This window comes from Mobula hypostoma, chromosome 21 (genome assembly GCF_963921235.1).
Source record: "Mobula hypostoma chromosome 21, sMobHyp1.1, whole genome shotgun sequence".
Lineage (NCBI taxonomy): Eukaryota > Metazoa > Chordata > Chondrichthyes > Myliobatiformes > Myliobatidae > Mobula > Mobula hypostoma.
Window position 1 is genome coordinate 53890772 of NC_086117.1, and position 20569 is coordinate 53911340.

Genomic DNA, 20569 nt, shown 5'->3' on the forward strand with positions numbered 1-20569 from the left:
TATCCGAGATTGGACAGGAGACGGTGGAGTATCAGAGACCGGACTGGAAACAGCTGGAGAATCACAGACCGGCAGTATACGGCTGGAGAATCACAGACCGGACTGAACACGGCTGGAGAATCAGAGACTGGACACGATACGGCTGCAGAATCATAGACTGGACAGGACAGGATGGAGAATCACAGACTGGATAGGGGACGGCTGGAGAATCACAGACTGGACAGGGGAGGGTTGGACTATCATAGACTGTACAGGATACGGCAGCAGAATCAGAGACTGGACAGGACACGGCCGGAGAATCACAGACTGGACAGAATATGGCTGGAGAATCACAGACTTGACAGGGCACGGCTGGAGTATCACAGACTGGACAGGACACGGCTGGAGAATCACAGAGTGGACAGGACTGGACTGGAGAATCACAGACTGGAGAGGACACGGTTGCAGAATCACAGACTGGACAGGGAATGCTGTAGAGTCGCACACTGGACAGGACACGGCTGGAGAAGCACAGAACGGACAGGCGACGGTTGGAAAATCACAGACTGGACAGGGGACGGCTGGAGTTTCACAGACGAGACAAGGGACGGATGGAAAATCGCAGACTGGACAGGAGACGGCTGGACTATCACAGACTGGATAGGAGACTGCTGGAGTATCACAGACTGGACAGGAGACGGCTGGTGAATCACAGACAGGACAGGGGACGGCTGGAATAACACAGACTGGAGAGGCGACGGCTGGAATATCACAGACCGGACAGGACACGATTTGAGAATCACAGACGGTGTAGTGGAAGACTGGAGTATCACAGCTGGAGTATCATAGACCAGACAGAACACGGCTGGAGAATCAGACACTGGACACGACACGGTTGCGGAATTACAGACTGGAGCGGACACGTCTGGAATATCACAGACCGGACAGAACACGTCTGGAGAATCACAGACTGGGTACTGGCGTCTGGAGATCACAGACTGGACAGGGGACGGCTGGAGAATCAAAGACTGGACAGTACACCTCTGGCGTTCGACAGACTGGACAGTACACGGTTGGAGTACCACAGACTGGACAGGGACGCTGCAGAATAACAGACTGGACAGAACACGGCCGGAGAATCACAGACAGCACAGAATACAGCTGGAGAATCACAGACTGTACAGCGCACGGCTGGAGTATCTTAGACTGGAGAGGATACAGCTGGAGAATCACAGACTGGACAAGACCCGGCTGGAGAATCAGTGACTGGACAGGAGACGGCTGGAGAATCACAGACTGGACTGAAGAATCACAGACTGGAGAGGACACGGTTGCAGAATCACAGACTGGGCAGGGAATGCTGGAGAATCACACACTGGACAGGACATGGCTGGAGAATCACAAAACGGACAGGCGACGGTTGGAGAATCACAGACTGGACAGGACATGGCTGGAGAATCACAAAACGGACAGGCGACGGTTGAAGAATCACAGACTGGACAGGAGACGGCTGGTGAATCACAGACAGGACAGGGGACGGCTGGAATAACACAGACTGGAGAGGCGATGGCTGGGGTATCGCAGACCGGACAGGACACGATTTGAGAATCACAGACCGTACAGGGGACGCCTGGAGTATCACAGACTGTATAGGACACAGCTGGAGTATCACAGACCAGACAGAACACGGCTGGAGAATCAGACACTGGACACGACACGGTTGCAGAATCACAGACTGGAGCGGACACGTCTGGAATATCACAGACCGGACAGAACACGTCTGGAGAATCACAGACTGGGTACTGGCGTCTGGAGAATCACAGACTGGACAGGGGACGGCAGGAGAATCACAGACTGGACAGAATATGGCTGGAGAATCACAGACTGGACAGGGCACGGCTAGAGTATCACAGACTGGAGAGGATACAGCTGGAGAATCACAGACTGGACAAGACCCGGCTGGAGAATCGCAGACTGGGCAGGACATGGCTGGAGAATCACAGACTGGACAGGAACGACTGGAGAATCAGAGACTGGAGAGGGGATGGTTGGAGTATCACAGACCAGCAGTACACGGCTGGCGAATCACAGACCGGACAGGACACAGCCGGAGAATCACAGATCGGACAGGGGACGGTTGGAGAATCATAGATTGGACAGGTCACTGCTGGGGAATCACAGACCGGACAGGACAGGGCTGGAGTATCACAGACCGGACCGAACACAGCTGGAGAATCACAGACTGGACACGATACGGCTGTAGAATGACAGACTGGAGCGGACACGTCTGGAGTATGACTGACCGGACAGAACACGGCTGGAGAATCACAGAAAGGACACGGGACGGCTGGAGAATCATAGACTGGACAGAACACGATGGAGAATCACAGACTGGATAGGGGACGGCTGGAGAATCACAGACTGGACAGTACACGGTTGGAGTACCACAGATTGGACAGGGACCTGCAGAATCACAGACTGGACAGGAGACGGCTGGTGAATCACAGACAGGACAGGGGACGGCTGGAATAACACAGACTGGAGAGGCGATGGCTGGGGTATCGCAGACCGGACAGGACACGATTTGAGAATCACAGACTGTACAGGGGACGCCTGGAGTGTCACAGACTGTGTAGGACACAGCTGGAGTATCACAGACCAGACAGAACACGGCTGGAGAATCAGACACTGGACACGACACGGTTGTAGAATCACAGACTGGAGCGGACACGTCTGGAATATCACAGACCGGACAGAACACGTCTGGAGAATCACAGACTGGGTACTGGCGTCTGGAGAATCACAGACTGGACAGGGGACGGCTGGAGAATCACAGACTGGACTATACACCTCTGGCGAATGACAGACTGGACAGTACATGTTTGGAGTACCACAGATTGGACAGGGACGCTGCAGAATCACAGACTGGACAGGACACGGCCGGAGAGTCAGAGACTGGACAGAATATGGCTGGAGAATCACAGACTGGACACGGCACGGCTGGAGTATCACAGACTGGAGAGGATACAGCTGGAGAATCACAGACTGGACAAGACCCGGCTGGAGAATCACAGACTGGGCAGGACACGGCTGGAGAATCACAGACTGGACAGGAACGACTGGAGAATCAGAGACTGGAGAGGGGATGGTTGGAGTATCACAGACCGGCAGTACACGGCTGGAGAATCACTGACCGGACAGGACACAGCCGGAGAATCACAGATCGGACAGGGGACGGTTGGAGAATCATAGATTGGACAGGTCACTGCTGGGGAATCACAGACCGGACAGGACAGGGCTGGAGTATCACAGACCGGACCGAACACAGCTGGAGAATCAGAGACTGGACACGATACGGCTTTAGAATGACAGACTGGAGCGGACACGTCTGGAGTATCACTGACCGGACAGAACACGGCTGGAGAATCACAGAAAGGACAGCGGACGGCTGAGTATCACAGACCGGACAGGATACGGTAGCAGAATCACAGACTGGTCAGGGATGGCTGGAGAATCACAGACTGGACAGGACTGCACTAGACAATTACAGACTGTAGAGGACACGGTTGCAGAATCACAGTCAGGACAGGGACGGCTGGAGAATAACACACTGGACAGGGGACAGCTGGAGTATCACAGACGAGACTGCGGACGGCTGGAGAATCACAGATTGAACAGGGAAACACTGGAGTATTTCAGACTGGACAGGGGACGGTTGGAGAATCACAGACTGGATAGGACATGGCTGGAGTATCACAGACCGGACAGGGAAAGGATGGAAAATTGCAGACTGGACAGGAAACGGCTGGAGTATCACAAACTGGGCAGGAGACGGCTGGGGAATCACAGGCAGGACAGGGGACGTCTGGAATAACACAGACTGCAGAGAGACGGCTGGAGTATCACAGAACGGAAAGTACACGGTTTGAGAATCACAGACCGGACAGGGTTGTCTGTTGAATCACAGAGTGGGCAGGATACGGCTGGAGAATCGCGCAATGGACAGGGGACGGCTGGAGAATCAGAGACTGGACAGGACACGGCTAGTGTATGATAGACTGGACGGGGGACAGCTGGTGTATCACAGTCCGGACAAGGCACGGCCGGAGAATCACAGACAGGTCAGGACACAGCTGGAGAATCGTAGCGAGGACAGGGGAAGGCTGGAGAATCACAGACTGGAGAGGAGACGGCTGGTTTATCAGAGACTGAACAGGAGACGGTGCAGTATTAGAGACCGGACTGGAAACAGCTGGAGAATCACAGACCGGCAGTATATGGCTGGAGAATCACAGACCGGACAGGACACGGCTGGAAAATGAGACTGTACATGAAACGGCTGGAGATTCACAGACTGGACAGGGATGGCTGGAGAATCATAGACTGGACAGGACACAGCCGGAGAATCACAGACTCGACAGGTGACGGTTGGAGAATCATAGATTGGACAGGTGACTGCTGGAGAATCATAGACCGGACAGGACAGGGCTGGAGTATCACATACCGGACCGAAAACGGCTGGAGAATCAGAGACTGGACACGATACTGCTTCAGAATGACAGACTGGAGCGGACACGTCTGGAGTATCACCGACAGGACGGAACACGGCTGGAGAATCACAGAAAGGACACGGGACTGCTGGAGAATCATAGACTGGACAGAACACGATGGAGAATCACAGACTGGATAGGGGACGGCTGGAGAATCACAGACTGGACAGGACAGGGCTAGAGTATCACAGACCGGACAGGACACGGCTGGAGAATCACAGACTGGACAGTAAACATCTGGCGAATGACAGACTGGACAGTACACGGCTGGAGTACCACAGACTGGACAGGGACGGCTGCAGAATCACAGACTGGACAGGACATGGCTGGAGAATCACAGACTGGGCAGGGCACGGCTGTAGTATTACAGACTGGGCAGGATACAGCTGGAGAATCACAGGCTGTACAGGGGACAGCAGGAGAATCGCAGACTGGACAGCATACGGCTGGAGTATCACAGACTGGACAGGATACAGCTGGAGAATCACAGATGGGAAAGACCCGGCTGGTGAATCACAGACTGGACAGGATACAGCTGGAAAACCACAGACTGGACAGGATACGGCAGCAGAATCACAGACTGGACAGGACACGGTTGGAGATTCACAGACCGGATAGGGAGTGGCTGGAGAATCACAGACTGGACAGGACTGGACTGGAGAGACTGGAGAGGACACGGTTGCAGAATCACAGACTGGACAGGGAATGCTGGAGAATCACAGACTCGACAGGACACGGCTGGTGTATGATAGACTGGACGGGGGACAGCTGGTGTATCACAGTCCGGGCAAGACACGGCCGGGGAATCACAGACAGTTCAGGACACAGCTGGAGAATCGTAGCGAGGACAGGGGAAGGCTGGAGACTCACATACTGGAGAGGAGACGGCTGGTGTATCAGAGACTGGACAGGCGACGGCTGGAGAATCCGAGACTGGACAGGAGACGGCTGGGGTATCAGAGACCGGACACGACACGGCTGCAGAATCACAGACTGGACAGTACACCTCAGGCGAATGACAGACTGGACAGTACACGGCTGGAGTACCACAGACTGGACAGGGCCGGCTGCAGAATCACAGACTGGACAGGACATGGCTGGAGAATCACAGACTGGACAGGACATGGTTGGAGATTCACAGACCGGACAGAGAGTGGCTGGAGAATCACAGACTGGACAGGACTGAACTGGGGAATCACAGACTGGAGAGCACACGGTTGCAGACTCACAGACTGTACAGGGAATGCTGCAGAATCACACACTGGACGGGACACGGCTGGAGAATCACAGACTGGATAGGAGACTGCTGGAGTATCACAGACTGGACAGGAGACGGCTGGGGAATCACAGACAGGACAGGTGACGGCTTGAATAACATAGACTGGAGAGGCGACGCTGAAGTATCAAAGACCGGACAGGACACGATTTGAGAATCACAGACCGCACAGGGGACGTTTGGAGTATCATAGACTGGAAACGATACGGCAGCAGAATCACAGACTCGTCAGGACACGGTTGGAGATTCAAGGACTGGACACGGAGTGGCTGGAGAATCACAGATTGGACAGCGGACGGCTGGAGTATCACAGACCGGACAGGACTGGGCTAGACAATTACAGACTGGAGAGGACACGGTTTCAGAATCACAGACTGGACAGGACTGAACTGGGGAATCACAGACTGGAGAGCACACGGTTGCAGACTCACAGACTGTACAGGGAATGCTGCAGAATCACACACTGGACGGGACACGGCTGGAAAATCACAGACGATACAGGGGACGGATCGAAAATCGCAGACTGGACAGGAGACGGCTGGAGTATCGCCGACAGTACAGGACACTGCTGGAGTATCACAGACCGGACAGAGAGTGGCTGGAGAATCACAGACTGGACAGGACTGGACTGGAGAATCACAGACTGGAGAGGACACGGTTGGAGATTCACAGACCGGACAGAGAGTGGCTGGAGAATCACAGACTGGACAGGATTGGACTGGAGAATCACAGACTGGAGCGGACACGTCTGGAATATCACAGACCGGACAGAACACCTCTGGAGAATCACAGTCTGGGTACAGGCATCTGGAGATCAAAGACTGGACAGGGGACGGCTGGAGTATCACAGACTGGACATTACACGGTTGGAGTACCACAAACTGGACAGGGACGCTGAAGAATAACAGACTGGACAGGACACTGCCGGAGAATCACAGACTGGACAGAATACGGCTGGAGAATCACTGACTGGACAGGACACAGCTGGTGTATGATAGACTGGACGGGGGACAGCTGGTGTATCACAGTCCGGACAAGGCACGGCCGGAGAATCACAGACAGGTCAGGACAGAGCTGGAGAATCGTAGCGAGGACAGTACACGGCTGGAGTACCACAGACTGGACAGGGACGCTGCAGAATAACAGACTGGACAGAACACGGCCGAAGAATCACAGACAGCACAGAATACGGCTGGAGAATCACAGACTGGACAGGGCACGGCAGGAGTATCTTAGACTGGAGAGGATACAGCTGGAGAATCACAGACTGGACAAGACCCGGCTGGAGAATCACAGACTGGACAGGACACGTCTGGAGAATCACAGACTGGACTGCAGAATCACAGACTGGAGAGGACACGGTTGCAGAATCACACACTGGACAGGACACGGCTGGAGAATCACAGAACGGACAGGCGACGGTTGGAGAATCACAGACTGGACAGGAGACGGCTGGTGAATCACAGACAGGACAGGGGACGGCTGGAGTAACACAGACTGGAGAGGCGACGGCTGGAGTATCACCCACCGGACAGAACACGTCTGGAGAATCACAAACTGGGTACTGGCGTCTGGAGAATCACAGACCGGACAGAACACGTCTGGAGAATCACAGACTGGGTACTGGCGTCTGGAGAATCACAGACTGGACAGTACACGGCTGGAGTACCACAGATTGGACAGGGACCTGCAGAATCACAGACTGGACAGGAGACGGCTGGTGAATCACAGACAGGACAGGGGACGGCTGGAATAACACAGACTGGAGAGGCGACGGCTGGGGTATCACAGACCGGACAGGACACGATTTGAGAATCACAGACCGTACAGGGGACGCCTGGAGTATCACAGACTGTATAGGACACAGCTGGAGTATCACAGACCAGACAGAACACGGCTGGAGAATCAGACACTGGACACGACACGGTTGCAGAATCACAGACTGGAGCGGACACGTCTGGAATATCACAGACCGGACAGAACACGTCTGGAGAATCACAGACTGGGTACTGGCGTCTGGAGAATCACAGACTGGACAGGGGACGGCTGGAGAATCACAGACTGGACTATTCACTTCTGGCGAATGACAGACTGGACAGTACACGGTTGGAGTACCACAGATTGGACAGGGACGCTGCAGAATCACAGACTGGACAGGACACGGCTGGAGAATCACAGACTGGACAGAATATGGCTGGAGAATCACAGACTGGACAGGGCACGGCTGGAGTATCACAGACTGGAGAGGATACAGCTGGAGAATCACAGACCGGACAAGACCCGGCTGGAGAATCACAGACTGGGCAGGACACGGCTGGAGAATCACAGACTGGGCAGGAACGACTGGAGAATCAGAGACTGGAGAGGGGACGGTTGGAGTATCACAGACCGGCAGTACACAGCTGGAGAATCACAGACTGGACTGCAGAATCACAGACTGGAGAGGACACGGTTGCAGAATCACAGACTGGGCAGGGAATGCTGGAGAATCACACACTGGACAGGACATGGCTGGAGAATCACAAAACGGACAGGCGACGGTTGGAGAATCACAGACTGGACAGGACATGGCTGGAGAATCACAAAACGGACAGGCGACGGTTGAAGAATCACAGACTGGACAGGAGACGGCTGGTGAATCACAGACAGGACAGGGGACGGCTGGAGGAACACAGACTGGAGAGGCGACGGCTGGAGTATCACCCACCGGACAGAACACGTCTGGAGAATCACAGACTGGGTACTGGCGTCTGGAGAATCACAGACTGGACTGTACACCTCTGGCGAATGACAGACTGGACAGTACACGGTTGGTGTACCACAGACTGGACAGTACACGGTTGGAGTACCACAGATTGGACAGGGACCTGCAGAATCACAGACTGGACAGGAGACGGCTGGTGAATCACAGACAGGACAGGGGACGACTGGAATAACACAGACTGGAGAGGCGACGGCTGGGGTATCACAGACCGGACAGGACACGATTTGAGAATCACAGACCGTACAGGGGACGCCTGGAGTATCACAGACTGTATAGGACACAGCTGGAGTATCACAGACCAGACAGAACACGGCTGGAGAATCAGACACTGGACACGACACGGTTGCAGAATCACAGACTGGAGCGGACACGCCTGGAATATCACAGACCGGACAGAACACGTCTGGAGAATCACAGACTGGGTACTGGCGTCTGGAGAATCACAGACCGGACAGAACACGTCTGGAGAATCACAGACTGGGTACTGGCGTCTGGAGAATCACAGACTGGACAGTACACGGCTGGAGTACCACAGATTGGACAGGGACCTGCAGAATCACAGACTGGACAGGAGACGGCTGGTGAATCACAGACAGGACAGGGGACGGCTGGAATAACACAGACTGGAGAGGCGACGGCTGGGGTATCACAGACCGGACAGGACACGATTTGAGAATCACAGACCGTACAGGGGACGCCTGGAGTATCACAGACTGTATAGGACACAGCTGGAGTATCACAGACCAGACAGAACACGGCTGGAGAATCAGACACTGGACACGACACGGTTGCAGAATCACAGACTGGAGCGGACACGCCTGGAATATCACAGACCGGACAGAACACGTCTGGAGAATCACAGACTGGGTACTGGCGTCTGGAGAATCACAGACTGGACAGGGGACGGCTGGAGAATCACAGACTGGACTATTCACCTCTGGCGAATGACAGACTGGACAGTACACGGCTGGAGTACCACAGATTGGACAGGGACCTGCAGAATCACAGACTGGACAGGAGACGGCTGGTGAATCACAGACAGGACAGGGGACGGCTGGAATAACACAGACCGGAGAGGCGACGGCTGGGGTATCACAGACCGGACAGGACACGATTTGAGAATCACAGACCGTACAGGGGACGCCTGGAGTATCACAGACTGTATAGGACACAGCTGGAGTATCACAGACCAGACGGAACACGGCTGGAGAATCAGACACTTGACACGACACGGTTGCAGAATCACAGACTGGAGCGGACACGTCTGGAATATCACAGACCGGACAGAACACGTCTGGAGAATCACAGGCTGGGTACTGGCGTCTGGAGAATCACAGACTGGACAGGGGACGGCTGGAGAATCACAGACTGGACTATTCACTTCTGGCGAATGACAGACTGGACAGTACACGGTTGGAGTACCACAGATTGGACAGGGACGCTGCAGAATCACAGACTGGACAGGACACGGCCGGAGAATCACAGACTGGACAGAATATGGCTGGAGAATCACAGACTGGACAGGGCACGGCTGGAGTATCACAGACTGGAGAGGATACAGCTGGAGAATCAAAGACTGGACAAGACCCGGCTGGAGAATCACAGACTGGGCAGGACACGGCTGGAGAATCACAGACTGGGCAGGAACGACTGGAGAATCAGAGACTGGAGAGGGGACGGTTGGAGCATTACAGACCGGCAGTACACGGCTGGAGAATCACAGACTGGGTACTGGCGTCTGGAGAATAACAGACTGGACAGGGGACGGCTGGAGAATCACAGACTGGACTATTCACCTCTGGCGAATGACAGACTGAACAGTACACAGTTGGAGTACCACAGATTGGACAGGGACGCTGCAGAATCACAGACTGGACAGGACACGGCTGGAGAATCACAGACTGGACAGAATATGGCTGGAGAATCACAGACTGGACAGGGCACGGCTGGAGTATCACAGACTGGAGAGGATACAGCTGGAGAATCACAGACTGGACAAGACCCGGCTGGAGAATCACAGACTGGACAAGACCCGGCTGGAGAATCACAGACTGGGTAGGACACGGCTGGAGAATCACAGACTGGGCAGGAACGACTGGAGAATCAGAGACTGGAGAGGGGACGGTTGGAGTATCACAGACCGGCAGTACACGGCTGGAGAATCACAGACCGGACAGGACACAGCCGAAGAATCACAGATCGGACAGGGGACGGTTGGAGAATCATAGATTGGACAGGTCACTGCTGGAGAATCACAGACCGGACAGGACAGGGCTGGAGTATCACAGAGAGGACCGAACACAGCTGGAGAATCAGAGACTGGACACGATACGGCTGTAGAATGACAGACTGCAGCGGAGACGTATGGAGTATCACCGACCGGACAGAACACGGCTCGAGAATCACAGAAAGGACACGGGACGGCTGGAGAATCATAGACTGGACAGAACACGATGGAGAATCACAGACTGGATAGGGGACGGCTGGAGAATCACAGACTGGACAGGGCAGGGCTAGAGTATCACAGACCGGACAGGACATAGCTGGAGAATCACAGACTGGACAGTACACCTCATGCGAATGACAGACTGGACAGTACACGGCTGGAGTACCACAGACTGGACAGGGGTCGGCTGGAGAATCACAGACGAGACAGGGGACGGATGGAAAATCACAGACTGGACAGGAGACGGCTGGAGTAGCACAGACTGGATAGGAGACTGCTGGAGTATCACAGACTGGACAGGAGACGGCTGGTGAATCACAGACAGGACAGGGGACGGCTTGAATAACACAGACTAGAGAGGCGACGCTGGAGTATCAAAGACCGGACAGGACACGATTTGAGAATCACAGACCGCACAGGGGACGTTTGGAGTCTCATAGACTGGACCGGATATGGCAGCAGCATCACAGACTGGTCAGGACATGGTTGGAGATTCAAAGACTGGACAGGGAGTGGCTGGAGAATCACAGACTGGACAGGACTGGACTGGAGAATCACAGACTGGAGAGGACACTGTTGCAGAATCACAGACTGGACAGGGAATGCTGGAGAATCACACACTGGTCAGGACACGGCTGGAGAATCACAAAACTGACAGGCGACGGTTGGAGAATCACAGACTGGACAGGGGACGGATGGAAAATCGCAGACTGGAAAATAGACGGCTGGAGTATCACAGACTGGATAGGAGACGGCTGGTGAATCACAGACAGGACAGGGGACGGCTGGAATAACACAGACTGGAGGGGCGACGGCTGGAGTATCACCGACCGGGCAGGACACGATTTGAGAATCAGAGACCGCACAGGGGACGGTTGGAGTATCACAGACTGGATAGGACACAGCTCGAGTATCGCAGACCAGACAGAACACGGCTGGAGAATCAGAGACTGGACAAGACACGGCTGCAGAATCACAGACTGGAGCGGACACGTCTGGAATTCACAGACCGGACAGAACACGTCTGGAGAATCACAGACTGGGTACTGGCGTCTGGAGAATCACAGACTGGACAGGGGACGGCTGGAGAATCATAGACTGGACAGTACACCTCTGGTGTATGACAGACTGGACAGTACACGGTTGGAATACCGCAGACTAGACAGGGACGCTGAAGAATAACAGACTGGACAGGACACTGCCGGAGAATCACAGACTGGACAGAATACGGCTGGAGAATCACAGACTGGACAGGACACGGCTGGAGAATCACAGACTGGACTGGAGAATCACAGACTGGAGAGGACACGGTTGCAGAATCACAGACTGGACAGGGAATGCTGGAGAATCACACACTGGACAGGACACGGCTGGAGAATCACAGAACGGACAGGCAACGGTTGGAGAATCACAGACTGGACAGGAGACGGCTGGTGAATCACAGACAGGACAGGGTACGGCTGGAGTAACACAGACTGGAGAGGCGACAGCTGGAGTATCACAGACCGGACAGGACACGATTTGAGAATCACAGACCGCACAGGGGACGGTTGGAGTATCACAGACTGTATAGGACACAGCTGGAGTAGCACAGACCAGTCAGAACACGGCTGGAGAATCAGACACTGGACACGACACGTCTGGAGAATCACAGACTGGGTACTGGCGTCTGGAGAATCACAGACTGGACAGGGGACGGCTGGAGAATCACAGACTGGACAGGGGACGGCTGGAGAATCACAGACTGGACTGTACACCTCTGGCGAATGACAGACTGGATAGTAAACGGTTGGAGTAGAACAGATTGGACAGGGACGCTGCAGAGTCACAGACTGGACAGGACACGGCCGGAGAATCACAGACTGTACAGAATATGGCTGGAGAATCACAGACTTGACAGGGCACGACTGGAGAATCACAACTGGACTGGATACGGCAGGAGCATCACAGATTGGACAGCAGACGGCTGAGTATCACAGACCGGACAGGATATGGTAGCAGAATCACAGACTGGACAGGACTGCACTGGACAATTACAGACTGTAGAGGACACGGTTGCAGAATCACAGTCTGGACAGGGACGGCTGGAGAATAACACACTGGACAGGGGACAGCTGGAGTATCACAGACGAGACTGCGGACGGCTGGAGAATCACAGATTGAACAGGGAAACACTGGAGTATTTCAGACTGGACAGGGAACGGCTGGAGAATCACAGACTGGATAGGACATGGCTGGAGTATCACAGACCGGACAGGGAACGGATGGAAAATTGCAGACTGGACAGGAAACGGCTGGAGTATCACAAACTGGACAGGAGACTGCTGGGGAATCACAGGCAGGACAGGGGACGTCTGGAATAACACAGACTGCAGAGGCGACGACTGGAGTATCACAGAACGGAAAGGACACGGTTTGAGAATCACAGACTGGACAGGGTTGTCTGTTGAATCACAGAGTGGGCAGGATACGGCTGGAGAATCGCGCAATGGACAGGGGACGGCTGGAGAATCAGAGACTGGGCAGGACACGGCTGGTGTATGATAGACTGGACGGGGGACAGCTGGTGTATCAAAGTCCGGACAAGGCACGGCCGGAGAATCACAGACAGGTCAGGACACAGCTGGAGAATCGTAGCGAGGACAGGGGAAGGCTGGAGAATCACAGACTGGAGAGGAGACGGCTGGTTTATCAGAGACTGGACAGGAGACGGTGGAGTATTAGAGACCGGACTGGGGACGGCTGGAGAATCACAGACCGGACAGGACACGGCTGGAAAATGAGACTGTACATGAAACGGCTGGAGATTCACAGACTGGACAGGGATGGCTGGAGAATCATAGACTGGACAGGACACAGCCGGAGAATCACAGACTCGACAGGTGACGGTTGGAGAATCATAGATTGGACAGGTCACTGCTGGAGAATCACAGACCGGACAGGACAGGGCTGGACCATCACAGACCGGACCGAACACGGCTGGAGAATCAGAGACTGGACACGATATGGCTGCAGAGTCACAGACTGGAGCGGACACGTCTGGAGTATCACAGACCGGACAGAACACGGCTGGAGAATCACAGAAAGGACACAGGACGGCTGCAGAATCAGAGACTGGACAGGACACCATGGAGAATCACAGACTGGATAGGGGACGGCTGGAGAATCAGAGACTGGAAAGGACAGGGCTAGAGTATCACAGACCGAACAGGACACGGCTGGAGAATCACAGACTGGACAGTACAGCTCAGGCAAATGACAGACTGGACAGTACACGGCTGGAGTACCACAGACTGGACAGGATACGGCTGGAGAATCACAACTGGATTGGATGCGGCTGGAGAATCACAGATTGGACAGCGGACGGCTGGAGTATCACAGACCGGACAGGACTGGGCGAGAGAATTACAGACTGGAGAGGACACGGTGGCAGAATCACAGACTGGACAGGGTCGGCTGGAGAATAACACACTGGACAGGACACGGCTGGAGAATCACATAACACACAGGCGACGGTTGGAGAATCACAGACTGGACAGGGAACCACTGGAGTATAGCAGACTGGACAGGGGACGGTTGGAGAATCACAGACTGGATACGACATGGCTGCAGAATCGCAGACCGGATAGGGATGGCTGTTGAATCACAGAGTGGGCAGGATACGGCTGGAGTATCAGAGACCGGACAGGACACAGCTGGAGAATCACAGATGGACAAGACCCGGCTGGAGAATCACAGACTGGACAGGACACGGCTGGAGAACCACAGACTGGACAGGAACGGCTGGAGAATCACAGACCAGACAGGGGACGGTTGGAGTATCACAGACTGGACAGGATACGGCAGCAGAATCATAGACTGGACAGGACACGGTTGGAGATTCACAGACCGGACAGGGATTGGCTGCAGAATCACAGACTGGACAGGACTGGACTGGAGAATCACAGACTGGAGAGGACACGGTTGCAGAATCACAGACTGGACAGGGAATGCTGGAGAATCACACACTGGACAGGACACGGCTGGAGAATCACAGAACGGACAGGGGACGGATGAAAAATAGCAGACTGGGCAGGAAACAGCTGGAGTATCACAGAATGGACAGGAGACGGCTGGTGAATCATAGACAGGACAGGGGACGGCTGGAATAACACAGACTGGAGAGGCGACGGCTGTAGTATCACAGACCGGACTAGGACACGATTTGAGAATCACAGACCGCACAGGGGACGGTTGGAGTATCATAGACTGGACAGGATACGGCAGCAGAATCACAGACTGGACAGGACACGGTTGGAGATTCACAGACCGGACAGGGAGTGGCTGGAGAATCACAGACTGGACAGGACTGGACTGGAGAATCACAGAACGGACAGGCGACGGTTGGAGAATCACAGACTAGACAGGGGACGGCTGGAGTATCACAGACGAGACAGGGGCGGATAAAAAATCGCAGACTGGACAATAGACGGCTGGAGTATCACAGACTGGATAGGAGACTGCTGGAGTATCACAGACTGGACAGGAGACGGCTGGTGAATCACAGACAGGACAGGGGACGACTGGAATAACACAGACTGGAGGAGCGACGGCTGGAGTATCACAGACCGTACAGGACACGACTTGAGAATCACAGACCGCACAGGGGTCGGTTGGAGTATCACAGACTGGATAGTACACAGCTGGAGTATCAGAGACCAGACAGAACACGGCTGGAGAATCAGAGACTGGACACGACACGTCTGGAGAATCACAGACTGGGTACTGGCGTCTGGAGAATCACAGACTGGACAGGGGACGGCTGGAGAATCACAGACTGGACAGTACATCTCTGTCGAATGACAGACTGGACAGTACACGGTTGGAGTACCACAGACTGGACAGGGTCGCTGCAGAATCACAGACTGGACAGGACACGGCCGGAGAATCACAGACTGGACAGAATATGGCTGGAGAAACACAGACTGGACAGGGCACGGCTGGAGTATCACAGACTGGAGAGGATACAGCTGGAGAATCACAGACTGGACAAGACCCGGCTGGAGAATCACAGACTGGACAGGACACGGCTGGAGAATCACAGACTGGACAGGACTGGACTGGAGAATCACAGACTGTAGAGGAAACGGTTGCTGAATCACAAAATGGACAGGGAATGCTGGAGAATCACACACTGGACAGGACACGGCTGGAGAGAACGGACAGGCGACGGCTGGTGAATCACAGACAGGACAGGGGACGGCTGGAGTAACACAGACTGGACAGGACACGACTGGAGAATCACAACTGGACTGGATACGGCAGTAGAATCACAGATTGGACCGCGGACGGCTGGAGTATCACAGACTGGACAGGATACGGTAGCAGAATCACAGACTGGACAGGGATGACTGGAGAATCACAGACTGGACAGGACTGCACTAGACAATTACAGACTGTAGAGGACACGGTTGCAGAATCACAGTCTGGATAGGGACGGCTGGAGAATAACACACTGGACAGGGGACAGCCTGAGTATCACAGACGAGAATGCAAACGGCTGGAGAATCACAGATTGAACAGGGAAACACTGGATTATTTCAGACTGAACAGCGGACGGTTGGAGAATCACAGAGTGGATAGGACATGGCTGGAGTATCACAGACCGGACAGGGAACGGATGGAAAATTGCAGACTGGACAGGAGATGGCTGGAGTATCACAGACAGGAAAGGGGACGGCTGGAATAACACAGACTGTAGAGGCGACGGCTGGAGTATCACAGAACGGAAAGGACACGGTTTCAGAATCACAGACCGGACAGGGATGGCTGTTCAATCACAGAGTGGGCAGGATACGGCTGGAGAATCGCGGAATGGACAGGGGACGGCTAGAGAATCACAGACTGGACAGGCCACGGCTTGTGTATGATAGACTGGACGGGGGACAGCTGGTGTATCACAGTCCGGACAAGACACGGCCGGAGAATCACAGACAGTTCAGGACAGAGCTGGAGAATCGTAGCGAGGACATGGAAGGCTGGAGAATCACAGACTGGAGGGGAGACGGCTGGTGTATCAGAGACTGGACAGGAGACGGCAGGAGTATCAGAGACTGGACAAGAGACGTCTGGAGTATCAGAGACCGGACGGGACACAGCTGGAGAATCACAGACCGGCAGTGTACGGCTGGAGAATCACAGACCGGATAGGACACGGCTCGAAAATCAGACTGTACATGAAACGGCTGGAGATTAACAGAATGGACAGGGATGGCTGGAGCATCATAGACTGGACAGGACACAGCCGGAGAATCACAGACCGGACAGGGGACTGTTGGAGAATCATAGATTGGACAGGTCACTGCAGGAGAATCACAGACCAGACAGGACAGGGCTGGACAATCACAGACCGGACCGAACACGGCTGGAGAATCAGAGACTGGACAGGATACGGCTGCAGAATCACAGACTGGAGCGGATACTTCTGGAGTATCACAGACCGGACAGAACACGGCTGGAGAATCACAGAAAGGACAGGGGACGGCTGGGGAATCATAAACTGGACAGGACACGATGGAGAATCACAGACTGGATAGGGGACCGCTGGGGAATCACAGACTGGACAGTACACCTCTGGCGAATGACAGACTGGACAGGGACGGCTGCAGAATCACAGACTGGACAGGACACGGCCGTAGAATCACAGACTGGACAGGACACGGCCGTACAATCACAGACTGGACAGGACATGGCTGGAAAATCGCAGACGGGACAGGGGACGGTTGGAGAATCATAGACTTCACAGTGATGGCTGGTGAATCACAGTCTGGACATGAACACGGATGGAAAATCGCAGCGGAGACAGGGGACGGCTGGAGTATCACAGACTGGACGGGCGACTGCTGGAGAATCACAGAACGGACAGGACACGGCTTGAGAATCACCGCCCGGACAGGAGACAGTTGGAGAATTAAAGACTGGACGGGACATGGCCTACGAATCACAGACAGGACAGAATACGTCTGGAGAATCACAGACTGGACAGGGCACGATGGAAATTCACAGACTGGACCGGGCACGGCTGGAGAATCACAGACTGGACAGGTCACGGTTAGAGTTAGGACACGGCTGGAGAATCACAGACGGGACAGGGGACGGTTGGAGAATCATAGACTGCACAGTGGTGGCTGGAGAATCAAAGACTGGACAGGACGTGGCCGGAGAATCACAGACAGGTCAGGACACAGCTGGAGAATCGCAGCGAGGACAGGGGAAGGCTGGAGAATGACAGACTGGAGAGGAGGCGGCTGGTGCATCAGAGACTGGACAGGCCACGGCTGGAGAATCACAGACTGGGTACAGGACGTCTGGAGAATCACAGACGGGACAGGGGACGGTTGAAGAATCACAGACCGGACAGTACTCGTCTGGCGAATGACAGACTGGAGAGTACACGGCCGGAGTATCACAGACTGTACAGGACACGGCTGGAGAATCACAGACCGAACAGGACACGGCTGGAGAATCACAGACGGGACAGGTTGGAGAGTCATATACTGGACCGGGGACGGCCGGAGAATCACAGTCCGGCAGTTCACGGCTGCAGAATCACAGACCGGACAGGACACGGCTGATAATTGATAGTCTGGACAGGGATCGCTGGAGAATCACAGACTGGACGGGACTGGACTCGAGAATCACAGACTGGAGAGGACACGGTTGCAGAATCACAGACTGGACAGGGACGGCTGGAGAATCACACACTGGACAGGACACGGCTGGAGACTCACAGAACGGACAGGCGACGGTTGGAGAATCACAGACTGGCCAGGGGAAGGCTGGAGTATCACAGACGAGACAGGGGACGGCGGGAGATTCACAGATTGAACAAGGAATCACTGGAGAATCTCAGACTAGACAGGAGACGGCTGGAGTATCACAGATGGACAGGAGACTGCTGGAGTATGAGAGAATGGACAGCAGACGGCTGGAGCATCACAGACCGGACAGGACACGCTTGGAAAATCAGACTGTACATGAAACGGCTGGAGATTAACAGACTGGACAGGGATGGCTGGAGAATCATAGACTGGACAGGACACAGCCGGAGAATCACAGACCGGACAGGGGACGGTTGGAGCATCAGAGACCGGACAGGACAGGGCTGGAGTATCACAGACCGGACCGAACACGGCTGGAGAATCCGAGACTGGACACGATACGGCTGCAGAATCACAGACTGGAGCAGACACGTCTGGAGTATCACAGACCGGACAGAACACGGCTGGAGAATCACAGAAAGGACATGGGAAGGCTGGAGAATCATAAACTGGACAGGACACGATGGAGAATGACAGACTGGACAAGACACGGTTGGAGAATCACAGACTGGACAGGAACGGCTGGAGAATCACAACTGGACTGGATGCGGCTGGAGAATCACAGATTGGACAGCGGACAGCTGGAGTATCACAGACCGGACAGGATACGGCTGCAGAATCACAGACTGGACTGGGATGGCTGGAGAATCACAGACTGTACAGGACTGGACTCGAGAAACACAGAGTGGAGAGGACACGGTTGTAGAATCACAGGCTGGACAGGGACGGCTGGAGAATCACACACTGGACAGGACACGGCTGGAGACTCACAGAACGGACAGGCGACGGTTGGAGAATCACAGACTGGCCAGGGGAAGGCTGGAGTATCACAGACTGGACAGGAGACGGCTGGAGCATCACAGACCGGCAGGTCACGGTTGGAGAATCGCAGACCGGACAGGACACGGCTGGTGAATCACAGTCTGGACATGAACACGGCTGGAGAATCGCAGCGGAGACAGGGGACGGCTGGAGTATCACAGACTGGACAGGACACGGTTAGAGTATCACAGACCGGACAGGACACGGCTGGAGAATCATAGATTGCACAGTGATGGCTGGAGAATCACAGACTGGACAGAACACGGCTGGTGTATGACTGACTGGACGGGGCAGAGCTGGTGTATCACAGACCGGACAAAACATGGCCGGAGAATCACAGACAGGTCAGAACACAGCTGGAGATTCGCAGCGAGGACAGGGGAAGGCTGGAGAATCACAGACTTGAGAGCAGACGGCTCGTGTATCATAGACCGGACAGGACACGGCTGGAGAATCACAGACCGGACAGGACACGGCTGGAGAATCACAGACTGGGTACTGGACGTCTGGAGAATCACAGACGGGACAGGGGACGGTTGGAGAATCATAGACTGGACAGGAGACGGCTGGAGCATCACAGACCGGCAGGTCACGGCTGGAGAATCACAGACCGGACAGGACACGTCCGGTGAATCACAGTCTGGACATGAACATGGGTGGAGAATCGCAGCGGAGACAGGGGACGGCTGGAGTATTACAGACTGGACGGGCGACGGCTGGAGAATCACAGACTGGACAGGACACGGCTTGAGAATCACCGACCGGACAGGAGACAGTTGGAGAATTAAAGACTGGACAGGACACGGCCTATGAATCACAGACAGGACAGGATACGTCTGGAGAATCACAGACTGGACAGGGGACGGCTGGTGT

General features: G+C 54.5%; 1 protein-coding gene across 1 annotated transcript in view; it reads left to right on the top strand.

The window, feature by feature from the left end:
* Positions 1-20569, top strand: part of adgrd1 (adhesion G protein-coupled receptor D1) — a 200578-nt gene that overhangs the window by 5198 nt on the left and 174811 nt on the right. The window lies entirely within an intron of this gene.